General features: G+C 47.2%; 6 non-coding genes across 6 annotated transcripts; all 6 read right to left on the bottom strand.

The window, feature by feature from the left end:
- Positions 1 to 8,036: 8,036 nt before the first annotated feature.
- Positions 8,037 to 8,108, bottom strand: trnad-guc (transfer RNA aspartic acid (anticodon GUC)). Its single transcript has one exon. It is a non-coding gene; the product is annotated as a tRNA-Asp (tRNA).
- Positions 8,109 to 9,701: 1,593 nt separating this feature from the next.
- trnad-guc (transfer RNA aspartic acid (anticodon GUC)) lies at positions 9,702 to 9,773 on the bottom strand. Its single transcript has one exon. It is a non-coding gene; the product is annotated as a tRNA-Asp (tRNA).
- Positions 9,774 to 14,696: 4,923 nt separating this feature from the next.
- trnad-guc (transfer RNA aspartic acid (anticodon GUC)) lies at positions 14,697 to 14,768 on the bottom strand. Its single transcript has one exon. It is a non-coding gene; the product is annotated as a tRNA-Asp (tRNA).
- Positions 14,769 to 18,028: 3,260 nt separating this feature from the next.
- trnad-guc (transfer RNA aspartic acid (anticodon GUC)) lies at positions 18,029 to 18,100 on the bottom strand. The gene has a single exon. It is a non-coding gene; the product is annotated as a tRNA-Asp (tRNA).
- Positions 18,101 to 21,355: 3,255 nt separating this feature from the next.
- Positions 21,356 to 21,427, bottom strand: trnad-guc (transfer RNA aspartic acid (anticodon GUC)). The gene has a single exon. It is a non-coding gene; the product is annotated as a tRNA-Asp (tRNA).
- Positions 21,428 to 24,683: 3,256 nt separating this feature from the next.
- On the bottom strand, positions 24,684 to 24,755 carry trnad-guc (transfer RNA aspartic acid (anticodon GUC)). The gene has a single exon. It is a non-coding gene; the product is annotated as a tRNA-Asp (tRNA).
- Between the last annotated feature and the right edge of the window lie 2,157 nt (positions 24,756 to 26,912).

The following is a 26,912-nucleotide window of genomic DNA, read 5'->3' as shown; positions in this document are numbered from 1 at the left end:
TGATTTGCCTCCTCTCTGTGATGGCATACATTCAACACTTTCATCCAGTTCAGTCCTGTGACAGCTGCAGAGATCTGGACGGCGGATTCGCACTTTTGCGGGCTTGATATTGCCCATCATCGGCCACTACAGGCAAGCAGGAAACGCATATGATTTTTTTTTGCTTGTTTGCTTGTTTGTTTCTTTCTTTCTTTACTTGTTTGTTTTTCTCTCTTTTCCTGGCTTTGCAACAGAAGCAAGCACGATATGCAAAATACTTGGAGTTCAATGTTTTGGCCCACGCTGCATTATTCTTTTCCCCTTTCCCGACACCACACTTTAGAAAGAAATCCTTCGTGTGGGTATCGAGAAGGATTGGCACCATGGGCTCGCCGTGGATGACTTCAGGTACACGGTGTGCAAAAGTGCAAGATGGGCGTTGTTCTCTCGTGCTCACAGAAGTTTTGATCTTGGTGTTCCAAACAAGGACTGTTTTGAGCGAGAAAGCTTTTTTGTGGCAGGAGGGAAGGGTTAACCAGAGGACAAGAAGATAAGGTGATTCGCATTCGAAGCAGACGTACAAGAAAAGAAGGATTAGTTTAGGCAGCATGTTGTTGTGTGAGCTGACTGAAAGTCGTGTGCTTTCAGATTGAATGTTAACATTCAAGAGAGAATGGCAGGATGCTGCAAGGAAATTAAAAAAAAATCAGGGCCGAGGGCTGATCACTCGAATACGTTGAGTAGCTCTTGCAAAGGGATCGCACAGGCTATGTGTATTGGGCATGTAGCATTCCCAACACTTTCTTCAGTGCCTCTGAGCACCTTGTCTCGTTGCGCTTGTTACTGAGCCATTCGAGGTTATTAACCTTTGCCACCTTTCACTTCTTTCCGTCCAGGTGGCCCTTACTGAAGTTTGATGGCGTCCAAGGTGTGTGACCTTCCTCCTCAGATTGTCTATCTGCTTGAACAGGTGGTGGTGTGTGGCTGCTAGAGGGTCATTTTGCTGTCAGACTATGAACGCAATGGTGTTGCTGCCGCGTGATAGATGTAGTGAAATGTGTTGCGTCGTGGCTTATAAAGCATGTTGGTTGTAGAAAGCGTCGCGGTTTAATGAAGCAATGAAATGTGCCAAGGAAAATGTGTTTAGTGCATTTTGAATGAGCCGCTTTGTGAATGCAAAGAAGAGAAAGTGGCCAGTCTGATGAGCAAAGAGCGGTTGTTGTGCGGTGATTGTGATAGGCGGATGTGTGGAACATGTTTGCTGTTGATAGTTTTGATAAAACGGGTGGCGGGCCGCGTACCTGTTGTGGATGAGAGTCTCCATGCGGCAGTGCAAAGCGATTTGGAATTCAAAAAGTTTCCCCTACCAGCTCTCGAATGGCCTCAGCAACGCTCACGCTACCCCGTCGAGGAATTGAACCCCGGTCTCCCGCGTGATAAGCAGGGATACACACCACTATACTAACGAAAAAGCACACAGTGACGCTTTCTACACTTTGCCAGAGATTGCCAGCCACGTTTGGGCTTCATAGATGTTGTGTCAGCTTGGAGGGGGCACGTTTCCATCACCATTTCGGCTTCTACTTTGGAGCCAGGCAGCCGACGCAGTACCACCGCTAAAGCTCTTGACTCAATCAATTCAATTTTATCCCTCATCCCACATCATTGATGTTACATCGCACAGTGATTTGCCTCCTCTCTGTGATGGCATACATTCAAAACTTTCATCCAGTTCAGTCCTCTGACAGCTGCAGAGATCTGGACGGCGGATTCGCACTTTTGCGGGCTTGATATTGCACATCATCGGCCACTACAGGCAAGCAGGAAACGCATATGATTTTTTTTTGCTTGTTTGCTTGTTTGTTTCTTTCTTTCTTTACTTGTTTGTTTTTCTCTCTTTTCCTGGCTTTGCAACAGAAGCAAGCACGATATGCAAAATACTTGGAGTTCAATGTTTTGGCCCACGCTGCATTATTCTTTTCCCCTTTCCCGACACCACACTTTAGAAAGAAATCCTTCGTGTGGGTATCGAGAAGGATTGGCACCATGGGCTCGCCGTGGATGACTTCAGGTACACCGTGTGCAAAAGTGCAAGATGGGCGTTGTTCCCTCGTGCTCACAGAAGTTTTGATCTTGGTGTTCCAAACAAGGACTGTTTTGAGCGAGAAAGCTTTTTTGTGGCAGGAGGGAAGGGTTAACCAGAGGACAAGAAGATAAGATGATTCGCATTCGAAGCAGACGTACAAGGAAAGAAGGATTAGTTTTTGGCAGCATGTTGTTGTGTGAGCTGACTGAAAGTCGTGTGCTTTCAGATTGAATGTTAACATTCAAGAGAGAATGGCAGGATGCTGCAAGGGAATTAAAAAAAAATCAGGGTCGAGGGCTGATCACTCGAATACGTTGAGTAGCTCTTGCAAAGGGATCGCACAGGCTATGTGTATTGGGCATGTAGCATTCCCAACACTTTCTTCAGTGCCTCTGAGCACCTTGTCTCGTTGCGCTTGTTACTGAGCCATTCGAGGTTATTAACCTTTGCCACCTTTCACTTCTTTCCGTCCAGGTGGCCCTTACTGAAGTTTGATGGCGTCCAAGGTGTGTGACCTTCCTCCTCAGATTGTCTATCTGCCTTGAACAGGTGGTGGTGTGTGGCTGCTAGAGGGTCATTTTGCTGTCAGACTATGAACGCAATGGTGTTGCTGCCGCGTGAAAGATGTAGTGAAATGTGTTGCGTCGTGGCTTATAAAGTATGTTGGTTGTAGAAAGCGTCGCGGTTTAATGAAGCAATGAAATGTGCCAAGGAAAATGTGTTTAGTGCATTTTGAATGAGCCGCTTTGTGAATGCAAAGAAGAGAAAGTGGCCAGTCTGATGAGCAAAGAGCGGTTGTTGTGCGGTGATTGTGATAGGCGGATGTGTGGAACATGTTTGCTGTTGATAGTTTTGATAAAACGGGTGGCGGGCCGCGCAGTTTTTGTGGATGAGAGTCTCCATGCGGCAGTGCAAAGCGATTTGGAATTCAAAAAGTTTCCCCTACCAGCTCTCGGGTGGCCTCAGCAACGCTCACGCCTCCCCGTCGGGGAATTGAACCCCGATCTCCCACGTGACAGGCGGGCATACTCACCACTATATTAACGAGTAAGCACACAGAAACGCTTCCGACAGTTTGCCAGAGTTTGCCAGCCACCTTTGGGCTTCATAGATGTTGTTTCAGCTTGGAGGGGGCACGTTTCCATCACCATTTAGGCTTCTACTTTGGAGCCAGGCAGCCGACGCAGTACCACCGCTAAAGCTCTTGACTCAATCAATTCAATTTTATCCCTCATCCCACATCATTGATGTTACATCGCACAGTGATTTGCCTCCTCTCTGTGATGGCATACATTCAACACTTTCATCCAGTTCAGTCCTGTGACAGCTGCAGAGATCTGGACGGCGGATTCGCACTTTTGCGGGCTTGATATTGCACATCATCGGCCACTACAGGCAAGCAGGAAACTCATATGATTTTTTTTTGCTTGTTTGTTTGTTTGTTTGTTTGTTTCTTTACTTGTTTGTTTTTCTCTCTTTTCCTGGCTTTGCAACAGAAGCAAGCACGATATGCAAAATACTTGGAGTTCAATGTTTTGGCCCACGCTGCATTATTCTTTTCCCCTTTCCCGACACCACACTTTAGAAAGAAATCCTTCGTGTGGGTATCGAGAAGGATTGGCACCATGGGCTCGCCGTGGATGACTTCAGGTGCACGGTGTGCAAAAGTGCAAGATGGGCGTTGTTCCATCGTGCTCACAGAAGGTTTGATCTTGGTGTTCCAAACAAGGACTGTTTTGAGCGAGAAAGCTTTTTTGTGGCAGGAGGGAAGGGTTAACCAGAGGACAAGAAGATAAGGTGATTCGCATTCGAAACAGACGTACAAGGAAAGAAGGATTAGTTTAGGCAGCATGTTGTTGTGTGAGCTGACTGAAAGTCGTGTGCTTTCAGATTGAATGTTAACATTCAAGAGAGAATGGCAGGATGCTGCAAGGGAATTAAAAAAAAATCAGGGCCGAGGGCTGATCACTCGAATACGTTGAGTAGCTCTTGCAAAGGGATCGCACAGGCTATGTGTATTGGGCATGTAGCATTCCCAACACTTTCTTCAGTGCCTCTGAGCACCTTGTCTCGTTGCGCTTGTTACTGAGCCATTCGAGGTTATTAACCTTTGCCACCTTTCACTTCTTTCCGTCCAGGTGGCCCTTGCTGAAGTTTGATGGCGTACACGGTGTGTGACCTTCCTCCTCAGATTGTCTATCTGCCTTGAACAGGTGGTGGTGTGTGGCTGCTAGAGGGTCATTTTGCTGTCAGACTATGAACGCAATGGAGTTGCTGCGGCGTGAATGATGTAGTGAAATGTGTTGCGTCGTGGCTTATAAAGCATGTTGGTTGTCGAAAGCGTCGCGGTTTAATGAAGCAATGAAATGTGCCAAGGAAAATGTGTTTAGTGCATTTTGAATGAGCCACTTTGTGAATGCAAAGAAGAGAAAGTGGCCAGTCTGATGAGTAAAGAGCGGATGTTGTGCGGTGATTGTGATAGGCGGATGTGTGGAACATGTTTGCTGTTGATAGTTTTGATAAAACGGGTGGCGGGCCGCGGACGTGTTGTGGATGAGAGTCTCCATGCGGCAGTGCAAAGCGATTTGGAATTCAAAAAGTTACACAGAACAGCTCTCTGGTGGCCTCAGCAACGCTCACGCCTCCCCGTCGGGAAATTGAACACCGGTCTCCCGCGTGACAGGCGGGGATACTCACCACTATACTAACGAGGAAGCACACAGAGACGCTTTCTACAGTTTGCCAGAGATTGCCAGCCACCTTTGGGCTTCATAGATGTTGTGTCAGCTTGGAGGGGGCACGTTTCCATCACAATTTAGGCTTCTACTTTGGAGCCAGGCAGCCGACGCAGTACCACCGCTAAAGCTCTTGACTCAATCAATTCAATTTTATCCCTCATCCCACATCATTGATGTTACATCGCACAGTGATTTGCCTCCTCTCTGTGATGGCATACATGCAACACTTTCATCCAGTTCAGTCCTGTGACAGCTGCCGAGATCTGGACGGCGGATTCGCACTTTTGCGGGCTTGATATTGCACATCATCGGCCACTACAGGCAAGCAGGAAACGCATATGATTTTTTTTTGCTTGTTTGCTTGTTTGTTTCTTTCTTTCTTTACTTGTTTGTTTTTCTCTCTTTTCCTGGCTTATCAACAGAAGCAAGCACGATATGCAAAATACTTGGAGTTCAATGTTTTGGCCCACGCTGCATTATTCTTTTCCCCTTTCCCGACACCACACTTTGGAAAGAAATCCTTCGTGTGGGTATCGAGAAGGATTGGCACCATGGGCTCGCCGTGGATGACTTCAGGTACACGGTGTGCAAAAGTGCAAGATGGGCGTTGTTCTCTCGTGCTCACAGAAGTTTTGATCTTGGTGTTCCAAACAAGGACTGGTTTGAGCGAGAAAGCTTTTTTGTGGCAGGAGGGAAGGGTTAACCAGAGGACAAGAAGATAAGGTGATTCGCATTCGAAGCAGACGTACAAGGAAAGAAGGATTAGTTTAGGCAGCATGTTGTTGTGTGAGCTGACTGAAAGTCGTGTGCTTTCAGATTGAATGTTAACATTCAAGAGAGAATGGCAGGATGCTGCAAGGGAATTAAAAAAAAATCAGGGCCGAGGGCTGATCACTCGAATACGTTGAGTAGCTCTTGCAAAGGGATCGCACAGGCTATGTGTATTGGGCATGTAGCATTCCCAACACTTTCTTCAGTGCCTCTGAGCACCTTGTCTCGTTGCGCTTGTTACTGAGCCATTCGAGGTTATTAACCTTTGCCACCTTTCACTTCTTTCCGTCCAGGTGGCCCTTGCTGAAGTTTGATGGCGTACAAGGTGTGTGACCTTCCTCCTCAGATTGTCTATCTGCCTTGAACAGGTGGTGGTGTGTGGCTGCTGGAGGGTTATTTTGCTGTCAGACTATGAACGCAATGGTGTTGCTGCCGCGTGAAAGAAGTAGTGAAATGTGTTGCGTCGTGGCTTATAAAGCATGTTGGTTGTAGAAAGCGTCGCGGTGTAATGAAGCAATGAAATGTGCCAAGGAAAATGTGTTTAGTGCATTTTGAATGAGCCGCTTTGTGAATGCCAGGAAGAGAAAGTGGCCAGTCTGATGAGTAAAGAGCGGATGTTGTGCGGTGATTGTGATAGGCGGATGTGTGGAACATGTTTGCTGTTGATAGTTTTGATAAAACGGGTGGCTTGCCACGTCCTTGTTGTGGATGAGAGTCTCCATGCGGCAGTGCAAAGCGATTTGGAATTCAAAAAGTTTCCCCTACCAGCTCTCGAATGGCCTCAGCAACGCTCACGCTACCCCGTCGGGGAATTGAACCCCGGTCTCCCGCGTGATAAGCAGGGATACACACCACTATACTAACGAAAAAGCACACAGTGACGCTTTCAACAGTTTGCCAGAGATTGCCAGCCACCTTTGGGCTTCATAGATGTTGTGTCAGCTTGGAGGGGGCACGTTTCCATCACCATTTCGGCTTCTACTTTGGAGCCAGGCAGCCGACGCAGTACCACCGCTAAAGCTCTTGACTCAATCAATTCAATTTTATCCCTCATCCCACATCATTGATGTTACATCGCACAGTGATTTGCCTCCTCTCTGTGATGGCATACATTCAAAACTTTCATCCAGTTCAGTCCTCTGACAGCTGCAGAGATCTGGACGGCGGATTCGCACTTTTGCGGGCTTGATATTGCACATCATCGGCCACTACAGGCAAGCAGGAAACGCATATGATTTTTTTTTGCTTGTTTGCTTGTTTGTTTCTTTCTTTCTTTACTTGTTTGTTTTTCTCTCTTTTCCTGGCTTTGCAACAGAAGCAAGCACGATATGCAAAATACTTGGAGTTCAATGTTTTGGCCCACGCTGCATTATTCTTTTCCCCTTTCCCGACACCACACTTTAGAAAGAAATCCTTCGTGTGGGTATCGAGAAGGATTGGCACCATGGGCTCGCCGTGGATGACTTCAGGTACACCGTGTGCAAAAGTGCAAGATGGGCGTTGTTCCCTCGTGCTCACAGAAGTTTTGATCTTGGTGTTCCAAACAAGGACTGTTTTGAGCGAGAAAGCTTTTTTGTGGCAGGAGGGAAGGGTTAACCAGAGGACAAGAAGATAAGATGATTCGCATTCGAAGCAGACGTACAAGGAAAGAAGGATTAGTTTTTGGCAGCATGTTGTTGTGTGAGCTGACTGAAAGTCGTGTGCTTTCAGATTGAATGTTAACATTCAAGAGAGAATGGCAGGATGCTGCAAGGGAATTAAAAAAAAATCAGGGCCGAGGGCTGATCACTCGAATACGTTGAGTAGCTCTTGCAAAGGGATCGCACAGGCTATGTGTATTGGGCATGTAGCATTCCCAACACTTTCTTCAGTGCCTCTGAGCACCTTGTCTCGTTGCGCTTGTTACTGAGCCATTCGAGGTTATTAACCTTTGCCACCTTTCACTTCTTTCCGTCCAGGTGGCCCTTACTGAAGTTTGATGGCGTCCAAGGTGTGTGACCTTCCTCCTCAGATTGTCTATCTGCCTTGAACAGGTGGTGGTGTGTGGCTGCTAGAGGGTCATTTTGCTGTCAGACTATGAACGCAATGGTGTTGCTGCCGCGTGAAAGATGTAGTGAAATGTGTTGCGTCGTGGCTTATAAAGCATGTTGGTTGTAGAAAGCGTCGCGGTTTAATGAAGCAATGAAATGTGCCAAGGAAAATGTGTTTAGTGCATTTTGAATGAGCCGCTTTGTGAATGCAAAGAAGAGAAAGTGGCCAGTCTGATGAGCAAAGAGCGGTTGTTGTGCGGTGATTGTGATAGGCGGATGTGTGGAACATGTTTGCTGTTGATAGTTTTGATAAAACGGGTGGCGGGCCGCGTACTTTTTGTGGATGAGTGTCTCCATGCGGCAGTGCAAAGCGATTTGGAATTCAAGAAGTTTCCCCTACCAGCTCTCGGGTGGCCTCAGCAACGCTCACGCCTCCCCGTCGGGGAATTGAACCCCGGTCTCCCGCGTGACAGGCGGGCATACTCACCACTATACTAACGAGTAAGCACACAGAAACGCTTCCGACAGTTTGCCAGAGTTTGCCAGCCACCTTTGGGCTTCATAGATGTTGTTTCAGCTTGGAGGGGGCACGTTTCCATCACCATTTAGGCTTCTACTTTGGAGCCAGGCAGCCGACGCAGTACCACCGCTAAAGCTCTTGACTCAATCAATTCAATTTTATCCCTCATCCCACATCATTGATGTTACATCGCACAGTGATTTGCCTCCTCTCTGTGATGGCATACATTCAACACTTTCATCCAGTTCAGTCCTGTGACAGCTGCAGAGATCTGGACGGCGGATTCGCACTTTTGCGGGCTTGATATTGCACATCATCGGCCACTACAGGCAAGCAGGAAACGCATATGATTTTTTTTTGCTTGTTTGTTTGTTTGTTTGTTTGTTTCTTTACTTGTTTGTTTTTCTCTCTTTTCCTGGCTTTGCAACAGAAGCAAGCACGATATGCAAAATATTTGGATTTCAATGTTTTGGCCCACGCTGCATTATTCTTTTCCCCTTTCCCGACACCACACTTTAGAAAGAAATCCTTCGTGTGGGTATCGAGAAGGATTGGCACCATGGGCTCGCCGTGGATGACTTCAGGTACACGGTGTGCAAAAGTGCAAGATGGGCGTTGTTCTCTCGTGCTCACAGAAGTTTTGATCTTGGTGTTCCAAACAAGGACTGTTTTGAACCAGAAAGCTTTTTTGTGGCAGGAGGGAAGGGTTAACCAGAGGACAAGAAGGTAAGGTGATTCGCATTCGAAGCAGACGTACAAGGAAAGAAGGATTAGTTTTGGCAGCATGTTGTTGTGTGAGCTGACTGAAAGTCGTGTGCTTTCAGATTGAATGTTAACATTCAAGAGAGAATGGCAGGATGCTGCAAGGGAATTTAAAAAAAAATCAGGGCCGAGGGCTGATCACTCGAATACGTTGAGTAGCTCTTGCAAAGGGATCGCACAGGCTATGTGCATTGGGCATGTAGCATTCCCAACACTTTCTTCAGTGCCTCTGAGCACCTTGTCTCGTTGCGCTTGTTACTGAGCCATTCGAGGTTATTAACCTTTGCCACCTTTCACTTCTTTCCGTCCAGGTGGCCCTTGCTGAAGTTTGATGGCGTACAAGGTGTGTGACCTTCCTCCTCAGATTGTCTATCTGCCTTGAACAGGTGGTGGTGTGTGGCTGCTAGAGGGCTATTTTGCTGTCAGACTATGAACGCAATGGTGTTGCTGCCGCGTGAAAGATGTAGTGAAATGTGTTGCGTCGTGGCTTATAAAGCATGTTGGTTGTAGAAAGCGTCGCGGTTTAATGAAGCAATGAAATGTGCCAAGGAAAATGTGTTTAGTGCATTTTGAATGAGCCGCTTTGTGAATGCAAAGAAGGGAAAGTGGCCAGTCTGATGAGTAAAGAGCGGATGTTGTGCGGTGATTGTGATAGGCGGATGTGTGGAACATGTTTGCTGTTGATAGTTTTGATAAAACGGGTGGCGTGCCGCGTACGTGTTGTGGATGAGAGTCTCCATGCGGCAGTGCAAAGCGATTTGGAATTCAAAAAGTTTCCCCGAACAGCTCTCGGGTGGCCTTGACAACGCTCACACCTCCCCGTCGGGGTATTGAACCCCGGTCTCCCGCGTGACAGGCGGGGATACTCACCACTATACTAACGAGAAAGCACACGGAGACGCTTTTTACAGTTTGCCAGAGATTGCCAGCCACCTTTGGGCTTCAAAGATGTTGTGTCAGCTTGGAGGGGGCACGTTTCCATCACCATTTCGGCTTCGACTTTGGAGCCAGGCAGCCGACGCAGTACCACCGCTAAAGCTCTTGACTCAATCAATTCAATTTTATCCCTCATCCCACATCATTGATGTTACATCGCACAGTGATTTGCCTCCTCTCTGTGATGGCATGCATTCAACACTTTCATCCAGTTCAGTCCTGTGACAGCTGCGGAGATCTGGACGGCGGGATTGCACTTTTGCGGGCTTGATATTGCACATCATCGGCCACTACAGGCAAGCAGGAAACGCATATGATTTTATTTTGCTTGTTTGCTTGTTTCTTTCTTTCTTTCTTTACTTGTTTGTTTTTCTCTCTTTTCCTGGCTTTGCAACAGAAGCAAGCACGATATGCAAAATACTTGGAGTTCAATGTTTTGGCCCACGCTGCATTATTCTTTTCCCCTTTCCCGACACCACACTTTAGAAAGAAATCCTTCGTGTGGGTATCGAGAAGGATTGGCACCATGGGCTCGCCGTGGATGACTTCAGGTACACGGTGTGCAAAAGTGCAAGATGGGCGTTGTTCTCTCGTGCTCACAGAAGTTTTGATCTTGGTGTTCCAAACAAGGACTGTTTTGAGCGAGAAAGCTTTTTTGTGGCAGGAGTAAAAGGTTAACCAGAGGACAAGAAGATAAGGTGATTCGCATTCGAAGCAGACGGACAAGGAAAGAAGGATTAGTGCAGGCAGCATGTTGTTGTGTGAGCTGACTGAAAGTCGTGTGCTTTCAGATTGAATGTTAACATTCAAGAGAGAATGGCAGGATGCTGCAAGGGAATTAAAAAAAAATCAGGGCCGAGGGCTGATCACTCGAATACGTTGAGTAGCTCTTGCAAAGGGATCGCACAGGCTATGTGTATTGGGCATGTAGCATTCCCAACACTTTCTTCAGTGCCTCTGAGCACCTTGTCTCGTTGCGCTTGTTACTGAGCCATTCGAGGTTATTAATCTTTGCCACCTTTCACTTCTTTCCGTCCAGGTGGCCCTTGCTGAAGTTTGATGGCGTACAAGGTGTGTGACCTTCCTCCTCAGATTGTCTATCTGCCTTGAACAGGTGGTGGTGTGTGGCTGCTGGAGGGTTATTTTGCTGTCAGACTATGAACGCATTGGTGTTGCTGCCACGTGAAAGATGTAGTGAAATGTGTTGCGTCGCGGCTTATAAAGCATGTTGGTTGTCGAAAGCTTCGCGGTTGAATGAAGCATGAAATGTGCCAAGGAAAATGTGTTTAGTGCATTTTGAATGAGCCACTTTGTGAATGCAAAGAAGAGAAAGTGGCCAGTCTGATGAGTAAAGAGCGGATGTTGTGCGGTGATTGTGATAGGCGGATGTGTGGAACATGTTTGCTGTTGATAGTTTTGATAAAACGGGTGGCGGGCCGCGGACGTGTTGTGGATGAGAGTCTCCATGCGGCAGTGCAAAGCGATTTGGAATTCAAAAAGTTACCCCTAACAGCTCTCGGGTGGCCTTAGCAACGCTCACGCCTCCCCGTCGGGGTATTGAACCCCGGTCTCCCGCGTGACAGGTGGGGATACTCACCACTATACTAACGAAGAAGCACACAGAGACGCTTTCTACAGTTTGCCAGAGATTGCCAGCCACCTTTGGGCTTCAAAGATGTTGTGTCAGCTTGGAGGGGGGCACGTTTCCATCACCATTTAGGCTTCTACTTTGGAGCCAGGCAGCCGACGCAGTACCACCGCTAAAGCTCTTGACTCAATCAATTCAATTTTATCCCTCATCCCACATCATTGATGTTACATCGCACAGTGATTTGCCTCCTCTCTGTGATGGCATACATTCAACACTTTCATCCAGTTCAGTCCTGTGACAGCTGCAGAGATCTGGACGGCGGATTCGCACTTTTGCGGGCTTGATATTGCACATCATCGGCCACTGATGGCAAGTAGGAAACGCATATGATTTTATTTTGCTTGTTTGCTTGTTTGTTTCTTTCTTTCTTGACTTGTTTGTTTTTCTCTCTTTTCCTGGCTTTGCAACAGAAGCAAGCACGATATGCAAAATACTTGGAGTTCAATGTTTTGGCCCACGCTGCATTATTCTTTTTCCCTTTCCCGACACCACACTTTAGAAAGAAATCCTTCGTGTGGGTATCGAGAAGGATTGGCACCATGGGCTCGCCGTGGATGACTTCAGGTACACGGTGTGCAACAGTGCAAGATGGGCGTTGTTCTCTCGTGCTCACAGAAGTTTTGATCTTGGTGTTCCAAACAAGGACTGTTTTGAGCGAGAAAGCGTTTTTGTGGCAGGAGGGAAGGGTTAACCAGAGGACAAGAAGATAAGGTGATTCGCATTCGAAGGAGACGTACAAGGAAAGAAGGATTAGTTTAGGCAGCATGTTGTTGTGTGAGCTGACTGAAAGTCGTGTGCTTTCAGATTGAATGTTAACATTCAAGAGAGAATGGCAGGATGCTGCAAGGGAATTAAAAAAAAATCAGGGCCGAGGGCTGATCACTCGAATACGTTGAGTAGCTCTTGCAAAGGGATCGCACAGGCTATGTGTATTGGGCATGTAGCATTCCCAACACTTTCTTCAGTGCCTCTGAGCACCTTGTCTCGTTGTGCTTGTTACTGAGCCATTCGAGGTTATTAACCTTTGCCACCTTTCACGTCTTTCCGTCCAGGTGGCCCTTGCTGAAGTTTGATGGCGTACAAGGTGTGTGACCTTCCTCCTCAGATTGTCTATCTGCCTTGAACAGGTGGTGGTGTGTGGCTTCTGGAGGGTTATTTTGCTGTCAGACTATGAACGCAATGGTGTTGCTGCCGCGTGAAAGATGTAGTGAAATGTGTTGCGTCGTTGCTTATAAAGCATGTTGGTCGTAGAAAGCGTCGCGGTTTAATGAAGCAATGAAATGTGCCAAGGAAAATGTGTTTAGTGCATTTTGAATGAGCCGCTTTGTGAATGCAAAGAAGAGAAAGTGGCCAGTCTGATGAGTAAAGAGCGGATGTTGTGCGGTGATTGTGATAGGCGGATGTGTGGAACATGTTTGCTGTTGATAGTTTTGATAAAACGGGTGGCGGGCCGCGTACGTGTTGTGGATGAGAGTCTCCATGCGGCAGTGCAAAGCGATTTGGAATTCAAAAAGTTTTCTCTTCCTGCTCTCGGGTGGCCTCAGCAACGCTCACGCCTCCCCGTCGGGAAATTGAACACCGGTCTCCCGCGTGACAGGCGGGGATACGCACCACTATACTAACGAGGAAGCACACAGAGACGCTTTCTACAGTTTGCCAGAGATTGCCAGCCACCTTTGGGCTTCATAGATGTTGTGTCAGCTTGGAGGGGGCACGTTTCCATCACCATTTCGGCTTCTACTTTGGAGCCAGGCAGCCGACGCAGTACCACCGCTAAAGCTCTTGACTCAATCAATTCAATTTTATCCCTCATCCCACATCATTGATGTTACATCGCACAGTGATTTGCCTCCTCTCTGTGATGGCATACATGCAACACTTTCATCCAGTTCAGTCCTGTGACAGCTGCAGAGATCTGGACGGCGGATTCGCACTTTTGCGGGCTTGATATTGCACATCATCGGCCACTACAGGCAAGCAGGAAACGCATATGATTTTTTTTTTTGCTTGTTTGCTTGTTTGTTTCTTTCTTTCTTTACTTGTTTGTTTTTCTCTCTTTTCCTGGCTTTGCAACAGAAGCAAGCACGATATGCAAAATACTTGGAGTTCAATGTTTTGGCCCACGCTGCATTATTCTTTTCCCCTTTCCCGACACCACACTTTGGAAAGAAATCCTTCGTGTGGGTATCGAGAAGGATTGGCACCATGGGCTCGCCGTGGATGACTTCAGGTACACGGTGTGCAAAAGTGCAAGATGGGCGTTGTTCTCTCGTGCTCACAGAAGTTTTGATCTTGGTGTTCCAAACAAGGACTGTTTTGAGCGAGAAAGCTTTTTTGTGGCAGGAGGGAAGGGTTAACCAGAGGACAAGAAGATAAGGTGATTCGCATTCGAAGCAGACGTACAAGGAAAGAAGGATTAGTTTAGGCAGCATGTTGTTGTGTGAGCTGACTGAAAGTCGTGTGCTTTCAGATTGAATGTTAACATTCAAGAGAGAATGGCAGGATGCTGCAAGGGAATTAAAAAAAAATCAGGGCCGAGGGCTGATCACTCGAATACGTTGAGTAGCTCTTGCAAAGGGATCGCACAGGCTATGTGTATTGGGCATGTAGCATTCCCAACACTTTCTTCAGTGCCTCTGAGCACCTTGTCTCGTTGCGCTTGTTATTGAGCCATTCGAGGTTATTAACCTTTGCCACCTTTCACTTCTTTCCGTCCAGGTGGCCCTTGCTGAAGTTTGATGGCGTACAAGGTGTGTGACCTTCCTCCTCAGATTGTCTATCTGCCTTGAACAGGTGGTGGTGTGTGGCTGCTGGAGGGTTATTTTGCTGTCAGACGATGAACGCAATGGTGTTGCTGCCGCGTGAAAGAAGTAGTGAAATGTGTTGCGTCGTGGCTTATAAAGCATGTTGGTTGTAGAAAGCGTCGCGGTGTAATGAAGCAATGAAATGTGCCAAGGAAAATGTGTTTAGTGCATTTTGAATGAGCCGCTTTGTGAATGCAAAGAAGAGAAAGTGGCCAGTCTGATGAGTAAAGAGCGGATGTTGTGCGGTGATTGTGATAGGCGGATGTGTGGAACATGTTTGCTGTTGATAGTTTTGATAAAACGGGTGGCGGGCCGCGTACGTGTTGTGGATGAGAGTCTCCATGCGGCAGTGCAAAGCGATTTGGAATTCAAAAAAAATTTCACTTACCGCTCTCGGGTGGCCTCAGCAACGCTCACGTCTCCCCGTCGGGGAATTGAACCCCGGTCTCCCGCGTGACAGGCGGGGATACTCACCACTATATTAACGAGGAAGCACACAAAGACGCATTCTACAGTTTGCCAGAGATTGCCAGCCACCTTTGGGCTTCAAAGATGTTGTGTCAGCTTGGAGGGGGCACGTTTCCATCACCATTTAGGCTTCTACTTTGGAGCCAGGCAGCCGACGCAGTACCACCGCTAAAGCTCTTGACTCAATCAATTCAATTTTATCCCTCATCCCACATCATTGATGTTACATCGCACAGTGATTTGCCTCCTCTCTGTGATGGCATACATTCAACACTTTCATCCAGTTCAGTCCTGTGACAGCTGCAGAGATCTGGACGGCGGATTCGCACTTTTGCGGGCTTGATATTGCACATCATCGGCCACTACAGGCAAGCAGGAAACGCATATGATTTTTTTTTGCTTGTTTGCTTGTTTGTTTTTTTCTTTCTTTACTTGTTTGTTTTTCTCTCTTTTCCTGGCTTTCCAACAGAAGCAAGCACGATATGCAAAATACTTGGAGTTCAATGCTTTGGCCCACGCTGCATTATTCTTTTCCCCTTTCCCGACACCACACTTTGGAAAGAAATCCTTCGTGTGGGTATCGAGAAGGATTGGCACCATGGGCTCGCCGTGGATGACTTCAGGTACACGGTGTGCAAAAGTGCAAGATGGGCGTTGTTCTCTCGTGCTAACAGAAGTTTTGATCTTGGTGTTCCAAACAAGGACTGTTTTGAGCGAGAAAGCTTTTTTGTGGCAGGAGGGAAGGGTTAACTAGAGGACAAGAAGATAAGGTGATTCGCATTCGAAGCAGACGTACAAGGAAAGAAGGATTAGTTTAGGCAGCATGTTGTTGTGTGAGCTGACTGAAAGTCGTGTGCTTTCAGATTGAATGTTAACATTCAAGAGAGAATGGCAGGATGCTGCAAGGGAATTAAAAAAAAATCAGGGCCGAGGGCTGATCACTCGAATGCGTTGAGTAGCTCTTGCAAAGGGATCGCACAGGCTATGTGTATTGGGCATGTAGCATTCCCAATACTTTCTTCAGTGCCTCTGAGCACCTTGTCTCGTTGCGCTTGTTACTGAGCCATTCGAGGTTATTAACCTTTGCCACCTTTCACTTCTTTCCGTCCAGGTGGCCCTTGCTGAAGTTTGATGACGTACAAGGTGTGTGACCTTCCTCCTCAGATTGTCCGTCTGCCTTGAACAGGTGGTGGTGTGTGGCTGCTAGAGGGTTATTTTGCTGTCAGACTATGAACGCAATGGTGTTGCTGCCGCGTGAAAGATGTAGTGAAATGTGTTGCGTCGTGGCTGATAAAGCATGTTGGTTGTAGAAAGCGTCGCGGTTTAATGAAGCAATGAAATGTGCCAAGGAAAATGTGTTTAGTGCATTTTGAATGAGCCGCTTTGTGAATGCAAAGAAGAGAAAGTGGCCAGTCTGATGAGTAAAGAGCGGATGTTGTGCGGTGATTGTGATAGGCGGATGTGTGGAACATGTTTGCTGTTGATAGTTTTGATAAAACGGGTGGCGGGCCGCGTACGTGTTGTGGATGAGAGTCTCCATGCGGCAGTGCAAAGCGATTTGGAATTCAAAAAACTTTTCACTTCCCGCTCTCGGGTGGCCTCAGCAACGCTCACGCCTCCCCGTCGGGGAATTGAATCCCAGTCTCCCGCGTGACAGGCAGGGACACTCACCACTATACTAACGAGGAAGCACAGGGAGCCGCTCTCTACAGTTTGCCAGAGATTGCCAGCCACCTTTGTGCTTCATGGATGTTGTGTCAGCTTCGAGGGGGGCATATTTCCATCACCATTTAAACTTCTACTTTTGAGCCAGGCAGCCGACGCAGTACCACCGTTAAAGCTCTTGACTCAATCAATTCAATTTTATCCCTCATCCCACATCATTGATGTTACATCGCACAGTGATTTGCCTCCTCTCTGTGATGGCATACATTCAACACTTTCATCCAGTTCAGTCCTGTGACAGCTGCAGAGATCTGGACGGCGGATTCGCACTTTTGCGGGCTTGATATTGCACATCATCGGCCACTACAGGCAAGCAGGAAACGCATATGATTTTTTTTTTGCTTGTTTGCTTGTTTGTTTCTTTCTTTCTTTACTTGTTTGTTTTTCTCTCTTTTCCTGGCTTTGCAACAGAAGCAAGCACGATATGCAAAATACTTGGAGTTCAATGTTTTGGCCCACGCTGCATTATTCTTTTCCCCTTTCCCGACACCACACTTTAGAATGAAATCCTTCGTGTGGGTATCGAGAAGGATTGGCACCATGGGCTCGCCGTGGATGACTTCAGGTACACGGTGTGCAAAAGTGCAAGATGGGCGTTGTTCTCTCGTGCTCACAGAAGTTTTGATCTTGGTGTTCCAAACAAGGACTGTTTTGAGCGAGAAAGCTTTTTTGTGGCAAGAGGGAATGGTTAACCAGAGGACAAGAAGATAATGTGATTCGCATTCGAAGCAGACGTACAAGGAAAGAAGGATTAGTTTAGGCAGCATGTTGTTGTGTGAGCTGACTGAAAGTCGTGTGCTTTCAGATTGAATGTTAACATTCAAGAGAGAATGGCAGGATGCTGCAAGGGAATTAAAAAAAAAATCACGGCCGAGGGCTGATCACTCGAATACGTTGAGTAGCTCTTGCAAAGGGATCGCACAGGCTATGTGTATTGGGCATGTAGCATTCCCAACACTTTCTTCAGTGCCTCTGAGCACCTTGTCTCGTTGCGCTTGTTACTGAGCCATTCGAGGTTATTAACCTTTGCCACCTTTCACTTCTTTCCGTCCAGGTGGCCCTTGCTGAAGTTTGATGGCGTACAAGGTGTGTGACCTTCCTCCTCAGATTGTCTATCTGCCTTGAACAGGTGGTGGTGTGTGGCTGCTAGAGGGTTATTTTGCTGTCAGACTATGAACGTAATGGTGTTGCTGCCGCGTGAAAGATGTAGTGAAATGTGTTGCGTCGTGGCTTATCAAGCATGTTGGTTGTGGAAAGCGTCGCGGTTTAATGAAGCAATGAAATGTGCCAAGGAAAATGTGTTTAGTGCATTTTGAATGAGCCGCTTTGTGAATGCAAAGAAGAGAAAGTGGCCAGTCTGATGAGTAAAGAGCGGATGTTGTGCGGTGATTGTGATAGGCGGATGTGTGGAACATGTTTGCTGTTGATAGTTTTGATAAAACGGGTGGCGGGCCGCGTACGTGTTGTGGATGAGAGTCTCCATGCGGCAGTGCAAAGCGATTTGGAATTCAAAATGTTTTCTCTTCCCGCTCTCGGGTGGCCTCAGCAACGCTCACGCCTCCCCGTCGGGGAATTGAACCCCGGTCTCCCGCGTGACAGGCGGGAATACTCACCACTATACTAACGAGAAAGCACGCAGAAACGCTTTCTGCAGTTTGCCAGAGATTGCCAGCCACCTTTGGGCTTCATAGATGTTGTGTCTGCTTGGAGGGGGCACGTTTCCATCACCATTTAGGCTTCTACATTGGAGCCAGGCAGCCGACGCAGTACCACCGCTAAAGCTCTTGACTCAATCAATTCAATTTTATCCCTCATCCCACATCATTGATGTTACATCGCACAGTGATTTGCCTCCTCTCTGTGATGGCATACATTCAACACTTTCATCCAGTTCAGTCCTGTGACAGCTGCAGAGATCTGGACGGCGGATTCGCACTTTTGCGGGCTTGATATTGCACATCATCGGCCACTACAGGCAAGCGGGAAAAGCATATGATTTTTTTTTTGCTTGTTTGCTTGTTTGTTTCATTCTTTCTTTACTTGTTTGTTTTTCTCTCATTTCCTGGCTTTGCAACAGAAGCAAGCACGATATGCAAAATACTTGGAGTTCAATGTTTTGGCCCACGCTGCATTATTCTTTTCCCCTTTCCCGACACCACACTTTAGAAAGAAATCCTTCGTGTGGGTATCGAGAAGGATTGGCACCATGGGCTCGCCGTGGATGACTTCAGGTACACGGTGTGCAAAAGTGCAAGATGGGCGTTGTTCTCTCGTGCTCACAGAAGTTTTGATCTTGGTGTTCCAAACAAGGACTGTTTTGAGCGAGAAAGCTTTTTTGTGGCAGGAGGGAAGGGTTAACCAGAGGACAAGAAGATAAGGTGATTCGCATTCGAAGCAGACGTACAAGGAAAGAAGGATTAGTTTAGGCAGCATGTTGTTGTGTGAGATGACTGAAAGTCGTGTGCTTTCAGACTGAATGTTAACATTCAAGAGAGAATGGCAGGATGCTGCAAGGGAATTAAAAAGAAATCAGGGCCGAGGGCTGATCACTCGAATACGTTGAGTAGCTCTTGCAAAGGGATCGCACAGGCTATGTGTATTGGGCATGTAGCATTCCCAACACTTTCTTCAGTGCCTCTGAGCACCTTGTCTCGTTGCGCTTGTTACTGAGCCATTCGAGGTTATTAACCTTTGCCACCTTTCACTTCTTTCCGTCCAGGTGGCCCTTGCTGAAGTTTGATGGCGTACAAGGTGTGTGACCTTCTTCCTCAGATTGTCTATCTGCCTTGAACAGGTGGTGGTGTGTGGCTGCTAGAGGGTTATTTTGCTGTCAGACTATGAACGCAATGGTGTTGCTGCCGCGTGAAAGATGTAGTGAAATGTGTTGCGTCGTGGCTTATAAAGCATGTTGGTTGTAGAAAGCGTCGCGGTTTAATGAAGCAATGAAATGTGCCAAGGAAAATGTGTTTAGTGCATTTTGAATGAGCCGCTTTGTGAATGCAAAGAAGAGAAAGTGGCCAGTCTGATGAGTAAAGAGCGGATGTTGTGCGGTGATTGTGATAGGCGGATGTGTGGAACATGTTTGCTGTTGATAGTTTTGATAAAACGGGTGGCGGGCCGCGTACGTGTTGTGGATAAGAGTCTCCATGCGGCAGTGCAAAGCGATTTGGAATTCAAAAAGTTTTCTCTTACCGCTCTCTGGTGGCCTCAGCAACGCTCAGCCTCCCCGTCGGGGAATTGAACACCGGCCACCCGCGTGACAGGCAGGGATACTCACCACTATAATAGCGAGGAAGCACGCAGAGACGCTTTCTACAGTTTGCCAGAGATTGCCAGCCACCTTTGGGCTTCATAGATGTTGTGTCAGCTTGGAGGGGGCACGTTTCCATCACCATTTAGGCTTCTACTTTGGAGCCAGGCAGCCGACGCAGTACCACCGCTAAAGCTCTTGACTCAATCAATTCAATTTTATCCCTCATCCCACATCATTGATGTTACATCGCACAGTGATTTGCCTCCTCTCTGTGATGGCATACATTCAACACTTTCATCCAGTTCAGTCCTGTGACAGCTGCAGAGATCTGGACGGCGGATTCGCACTTTTGCGGGCTTGATATTGCACATCATCGGCCACTACAGGCAAGCAGGAAACGCATATGATTTTTTTTGCTTGTTTGTTTGTTTGTTTCTTTCTTTCTTTACTTGTTTGTTTTTCTCTCTTTTCCTGGCTTTGCTACAGAAGCAAGCACGATATGCAAAATACTTGGAGTTCAATGTTTTGGCCCACGCTGCATTATTCTTTTCCCCTTTCCCGACACCACACTTTAGAAAGAAATCCTTCGTGTGGGTATCGAGAAGGATTGGCACCATGGGCTCGCCGTGGATGACTTCAGGTACACGGTGTGCAAAAGTGCAAGATGGGCGTTGTTCTCTCGTGCTCACAGAAGTTTTGATCTTGGTGTTCCAAACAAGGACTGTTTTGAGCGAGAAAGCTTTTTTGTGGCAGGAGGGAAGGGTTAACCAGAGGACAAGAAGATAAGGTGATTCGCATTCGAAGCAGACGTACAAGGCAAGAAGGATTAGTTTAGGCTGCATGTTGTTGTGTGAGCTGACTGAAAGTCGTGTGCTTTCAGATTGAATGTTAACATTCAAGAGAGAATGGCAGGATGCTGCAAGGGAATTAAAAAAAAATCAGGGCCGAGGGCTGATCACTCGAATACGTTGAGTAGCTCTTGCAAAGGGATCGCACAGGCTATGTGTATTGGGCATGTAGCATTCCCAACACTTTCTTCAGTGCCTCTGAGCACCTTGTCTCGTTGCGCTTGTTACTGAGCCATTCGAGGTTATTAACCTTTGCCACCTTTCACTTCTTTCCGTCCAGGTGGCCCTTGCTGAAGTTTGATGGCGTACAAGGTGTGTGACTTTCTTCCTCAGATTGTCTATCTGCCTTGAACAGGTGGTGGTGTGTGGCTGCTAGAGGGTTATTTTGCTGTCAGAGTATGAACGCAATGGTGTTGCTGCCGCGTGAAAGATGTAGTGAAATGTGTTGCGTCGTGGCTTATAAAGCATGTTGGTTGTAGAAAGCGTCGCGGTTTAATGAAGCAATGAAATGTGCCAAGGAAAATGTGTTTAGTGCATTTTGAATGAGCCGCTTTGTGAATGCAAAGAAGAGAAAGTGGCCAGTCTGATGAGTAAAGAGCGGATGTTGTGCGGTGATTGTGATAGGCGGATGTGTGGAACATGTTTGCTGTTGATAGTTTTGAGAAAGCGGGTGGCGGGCCGCGTCCGTGTTGTGGATGAGAATCTCCATGCGGCAGTGCAAAGCGATTTGGAATTCAAAAAGTTATCCCTTCCCGCTCTCGGGTGGCCTCAGCAACGCTCACGCCTCCCCGTCGGGGAATTGAACCCCGGTCGCCCGCGTGACAGGCGGGGATACTCACCACTATACTAACGAGGAAGCACACAGAGACGCTTTCTACAGTTTGCCAGAGATTGCCAGCTACCTTTGGGCTTCATAGATGTTGTGTCAGCTTGGAGGGGGGCACGTTTCCATCACCATTTAGGCTTCTACTTTGGAGCCAGGCAGCCGACGCAGTACCACCGCTAAAGCTCTTGACTCAATCAATTCAATTTTATCCCTCATTAAACATCATTGATGTTACATCGCACAATGATTTGCCTCCTCTCTGTGATGGCATACATTCAACACTTTCATCCCGTTCAGTCCTGTGACATCTGCAGAGATCTGGACGGCGGATTCGCACTTTTGCGGGCTTGATATTGCACATCATCGGCCACTACAGGCAAGCAGGAAACGCATATGATTTTTTTTGCTTGTTTGTTTGTTTGTTTCTTTCTTTCTTTACTTGTTTGTTTTTCTCTCTTTTCCTGGCTTTGCAACAGAAGCAAGCACGATATGCAAAATATTTGGAGTTCAATGTTTTGGCCCACGCTGCATTATTCTTTTCCCCTTTCCCGACACCACACTTTAGAAAGAAATCCTTCGTGTGGGTATCGAGAAGGATTGGCACCATGGTCTCGCCGTGGATGACTTCAGGTACACGGAGTGCAAAAGTGCAAGATGGGCGTTGTTCTATCGGGCTCACAGACGTTTTGATCTTGGTGTTGCAAACAAGGACTGTTTTGAGCGAGAAAGCTTTTTTGTGGCAGGAGGGAAGGGTTAACCAGAGGACAAGAAGATAAGGTGATTCGCATTCGAAGCAGACGTACAAGGAAAGAAGGATCAGTTTAGGCAGCATGTTGTTGTGTGAGCTGACTGAAAGTCGTGTGCTTTCAGATTGAATGTTAACATTCAAGAGAGAATGGCAGGATGCTGCAAGGGAATTAAAAAAAAATCAGGGCCGAGGGCTGATCACTCGAATACGTTGAGTAGCTCTTGCAAAGGGATCGCACAGGCTATGTGTATTGGGCATGTAGCATTCCCAACACTTTCTTCAGTGCCTCTGAGCACCTTGTCTCGTTGCGCTTGTTACTGAGCCATTCGAGGTTATTAACCTTTGCCACCTTTCACTTCTTTCCGTCCAGGTGGCCCTTGCTGAAGTTTGATGGCGTTCAAGGTGTGTGACCTTCTTCCTCAGATTGTCTATCTGCCTTGAACAGGTGGTGGTGTGTGGCTGCTGGAGGGTCATTTTGCTGTCAGACTATGAACGCAATGGTGTTGCTGCCGCGTGAAAGATGTCGTGAAATGTGTTGCGTCGTGGCTTATAAAGCATGTTGGTTGCAGAAAGCGTCGCGGTTTAATGAAGCAATGAAATGTGCCAAGGAAAATGTGTTTAGTGCATTTTGAATGAGCCGCTTTGTGAATGCAAAGAAGAGAAAGTGGCCAGTCTGATGAGTAAAGAGCGGATGTTGTGCGGTGATTGTGATAGGCGGATGTGTGGAACATGTTTGCTGTTGATTATTTTGATAAAGCGGGTGGCGGGCCGCGGACGTGTTGTGGATGAGAGTCTCCATGCTGCAGAGCAAAGCGATTTGGAATTCAATAAGTTTTCTCTCTCCGCTCTCTGGTGACCTCAGCAACGCTCAGCCTCCCCGTCGGGGAATTGAACCCCGGCCTCCCGCGTGACAGGCGGGGATACTCACCACTATAATAGCGAGAAAGCACGCAGAGACGCTTTCTACAGTTTGCCAGAGATTGCCAGCCACCTTTGGGCTTCATAGATGTTGTGTCAGCTTGGAGGGGGCACGTTTCCATCACCATTTAGGCTTCTACTTTGGAGCCAGGCAGCCGACGCAGTACCACCGCTAAAGCTCTTGACTCAATCAATTCAATTTTATCCCTCATCCCACATCATTGATGTTACATCGCACAGTGATTTGCCTCCTCTCTGTGATGGCATACATTCAACACTTTCATCCAGTTCAGTCCTGTGACAGCTGCAGAGATCTGGACGGCGGATTCGCACTTTTGCGGGCTTGATATTGCACATCATCGGCCACTACAGGCAAGCAGGAAACGCATATGATTTTTTTTGCTTGTTTGTTTGTTTGTTTCTTTCTTTCTTTACTTGTTTGTTTTTCTCTCTTTTCCTGGCTTTGCAACAGAAGCAAGCACGATATGCAAAATACTTGGAGTTCAATGTTTTGGCCCACGCTGCATTATTCTTTTCCCCTTTCCCGACACCACAATTTAGAAAGAAATCCTTCGTGTGGGTATCGAGAAGGAATGGCACCATGGGATCGCCGTGGATGACTTCAGGTACACGGTGTGCAAAAGTGCAAGATGGGCGTTGTTCTCTCGTGCTCACAGAAGTTTTGATCTTGGTGTTCCAAACAAGGACTGTTTTGAGCGAGAAAGCTTTTTTTGTGGCAGGAGGGAAGGGTTAACCAGAGGACAAGAAGATAAGGTGATTCGCATTCGAAGCAGACGTACAAGGAAAGAAGGATTAGTTTAGGCAGCATGTTGTTGTGTGAGCTGACTGAAAGTCCTGTGCTTTCAGATTGAATGTTAACATTCAAGAGAGAATGGCAGGATGCTGCAAGGGAATTTAAAAAAAAATCAGGGCCGAGGGCTGATCACTCGAATACGTTGAGTAGCTCTTGCAAAGGGATCGCACAGGCTATGTGTATTGGGCATGTCGCATTCCCAACACTTTCTTCAGTGCATCTGAGCACCTTGTCTCGTTGCGCTTGTTAATGAGCCATTCGAGGTTATTAGCCTTTGCCACCTTTCGCTTCTTTCCGTCCAGGTGGCCCTTGCTGAAGTTTGATGGCGTACAAGGAGTGTGACCTTCTTCCTCAGATTGTCTATCTGCCTTGAACAGGTGGTGGTGTGTGGCTGCTAGAGGGTTATTTTGCTGTCAGACTATGAACGCAATGGTGTTGCTGCCGCGTGAAAGATGTAGTGAAATGTGTTGCGTCGTGGCTTATAAAGCATGTTGGTTGTAGAAAGCGTCGCAGTTTAATGAAGCAATGAAATGTGCCAAGGAAAATGTGTTTAGTGCATTTTGAATGAGCCGCTTTGTGAATGCAAAGAAGAGAAAGTGGCCAGTCTGATGAGTAAAGAGCGGATGTTGTGCGGTGACTGTGATAGGCGGATGTGTGGAACATGTATGCTGTTGATCGTTTTGATAAAACGGGTGGCGGGCCGCGTACGTGTTGTGGATGAGAGTCTCAATGCGGCAGTGCAAAACGATTTAAGATTCATGAAGTTTTCCCTGCCCGCTCTCGGTTGGCCTCAGCAACACTCACGCCTTCCCGTCGGGGAATTGAACCCCGGTCGCCCGCGTGACAGGCGGGGATACTCACCACTATACTAACGAGGAAGCACACAGAGACGCTTTCTACAGTTTGCCAGAGATTGCCAGCTACCTTTGGGCTTCATAGATGTTGTGTCAGCTTGGAGGGGGCACGTTTCCATCACCATTTAGGCTTCTACTTTGGAGCCAGGCAGCCGACGCAGTACCACCGCTAAAGCTCTTGACTCAATCAATTCAATTTTATCCCTCATCCCACATCATTGATGTTACATCGCACAGTGATTTGCCTCCTCTCTGTGATGGCATACATTCAACACTTTCATCCAGTTCAGTCCTGTGACAGCTGCAGAGATCTGGACGGCGGATTCGCACTTTTGCGGGCTTGATATTGCACATCATCGGCCACTACAGGCAAGCAGGAAACGCATATGATTTTTTTTGCTTGTTTGTTTGTTTGTTTCTTTCTTTCTTTACTTGTTTGTTTTTCTCTCTTTTCCTGGCTTTGCAACAGAAGCAAGCACGATATGCAAAATACTTGGAGTTCAATGTTTTGGCCCACGCTGCATTATTCTTTTCCGCTTTCCCGACACCACAATTTAGAAAGAAATCCTTCGTGTGGGTATCGAGAAGGAATGGCACCATGGGATCGCCGTGGATGACTTCAGGTACACGGTGTGCAAAAGTGCAAGATGGGCGTTGTTCTCTCGTGCTCACAGAAGTTTTGATCTTGGTGTTCCAAACAAGGACTGTTTTGAGCGAGAAAGCTTTTTTTGTGGCAGGAGGGAAGGGTTAACCAGAGGACAAGAAGATAAGGTGATTCGCATTCGAAGCAGACGTACAAGGAAAGAAGGATTAGTTTAGGCAGCATGTTGTTGTGTGAGCTGACTGAAAGTCCTGTGCTTTCAGATTGAATGTTAACATTCAAGAGAGAATGGCAGGATGCTGCAAGGGAATTTAAAAAAATATCAGGGCCGAGGGCTGATCACTCGAATACGTTGAGTAGCTCTTGCAAAGGGATCGCACAGGCTATGTGTATTGGGCATGTCGCATTCCCAACACTTTCTTCAGTGCCTCTGAGCACCTTGTCTCGTTGCGCTTGTTAATGAGCCATTCGAGGTTATTAGCCTTTGCCACCTTTCGCTTCTTTCCGTCCAGGTGGCCCTTGCTGAAGTTTGATGGCGTACAAGGTGTGTGACCTTCTTCCTCAGATTGTCTATCTGCCTTGAACAGGTGGTGGTGTGTGGCTGCTAGAGGGTTATTTTGCTGTCAGACTATGAACGCAATGGTGTTGCTGCCGCGTGAAAGATGTAGTGAAATGTGTTGCGTCGTGGCTTATAAAGCATGTTGGTTGTAGAAAGCGTCGCGGTTTAATGAAGCAATGAAATGTGCCAAGGAAAATGTGTTTAGTGCATTTTGAATGAGCCGCTTTGTGAATGCAAAGAAGAGAAAGTGGCCAGTCTGATGAGTAAAGAGCGGATGTTGTGCGGTGATTGTGATAGGCGGATGTGTGGAACATGTATGCTGTTGATCGTTTTGATAAAACGGGTGGCGGGCCGCGTACGTGTTGTGGATGAGAGTCTCAATGCGGCAGTGCAAAACGATTTAAGATTCAAGTAGTTCTCCCTTCCCGCTCTCGGGTGGCCTCAGCAACACTCACGCCTTCCCGTCGGGGAATTGAACCCCGGTCGCCCGCGTGACAGGCGGGGATACTCGGCACTATACTAACGAGGAAGCACACAGAAACGCTTTCTACAGTTTGCCAGAGATTGCCAGCTACCTTTGGGCTTCATAGATGTTGTGTCAGCTTGGAGGGGGCACGTTTCCATCACCATTTAGGCTTCTACTTTGGAGCCAGGCAGCCGACGCAGTACCACCGCTAAAGCTCTTGACTCAATCAATTCAATTTTATCCCTCATCCCACATCATTGATGTTACATCGCACAGTGATTTGCCTCCTCGCTGTGATGGCATACATTCAACACTTTCATCCAGTTCAGTCCTGTGACAGCTGCAGAGATCTGGACGGCGGATTCGTACTTTTGCGGGCTTGATATTGCACATCATCGGCCACTACAGGCAAGCAGGAAACGCATATGATTTTTTTTTGCTTGTTTGCTTGTTTGTTTCTTTCTTTCTTTACTTGTTTGTTTTTCTCTCTTTTCCTGGCTTTGCAACAGAAGCAAGCACGATATGCAAAATACTTGGAGTTCAATGTTTTGGCCA

The sequence above is a fragment of the Heterodontus francisci genome, chromosome 34 (assembly GCF_036365525.1).
Source record: "Heterodontus francisci isolate sHetFra1 chromosome 34, sHetFra1.hap1, whole genome shotgun sequence".
Classification (NCBI taxonomy): domain Eukaryota; kingdom Metazoa; phylum Chordata; class Chondrichthyes; order Heterodontiformes; family Heterodontidae; genus Heterodontus; species Heterodontus francisci.
The sequence above is the reverse complement of the archived record's forward strand: the minus strand, read 5'-3'. Positions and strand labels throughout refer to the sequence as shown.